Genomic DNA, 488 nt, shown 5'->3' with positions numbered 1-488 from the left:
CTGAACATGCAAATTAATATTTAGAAGATATGTGCACAGTGTCTATGTGAGTTGTAGGTTAGGCGGTCATGTTCACTTCCCATGGATAGACCACACAAACATTCCATACAGGGGAAGCAGCCAGGAATTTCATTGAAGTTGTTAACCTGAGACCTGAGAAACGTGTGTGTTGTCTCCAGGACTGCATTTCAGTAATCAGATCCTGCGCTTCACTTGATCTAGTTGATTGCTTGCCCTCCCAAAGACTGGGTAAATATTTAGCTAACTTATGGGAACTCACAAATCTGGGACAAACTTCCTGGGAAGATGCAGAACTATACTGGTTTGGACCACCCGAGACATCTCACACCTCCCCTGAGAATGCAATAAGCCTTAGCTCTTTTCATCTCTGTCTTCATAAGTACATGATTCTGCAGTTGATTGAGATGCAAGCACTGACCAGGATAACCAAGTCTTATTGAAAGGCTAAACTTATGCTGTGAAATGGA

This window comes from Bombina bombina, chromosome 2, assembly GCF_027579735.1.
Source record: "Bombina bombina isolate aBomBom1 chromosome 2, aBomBom1.pri, whole genome shotgun sequence".
NCBI classification, from domain to species: Eukaryota; Metazoa; Chordata; class Amphibia; order Anura; family Bombinatoridae; genus Bombina; species Bombina bombina.
This window is presented reverse-complemented; position numbering follows the sequence as displayed.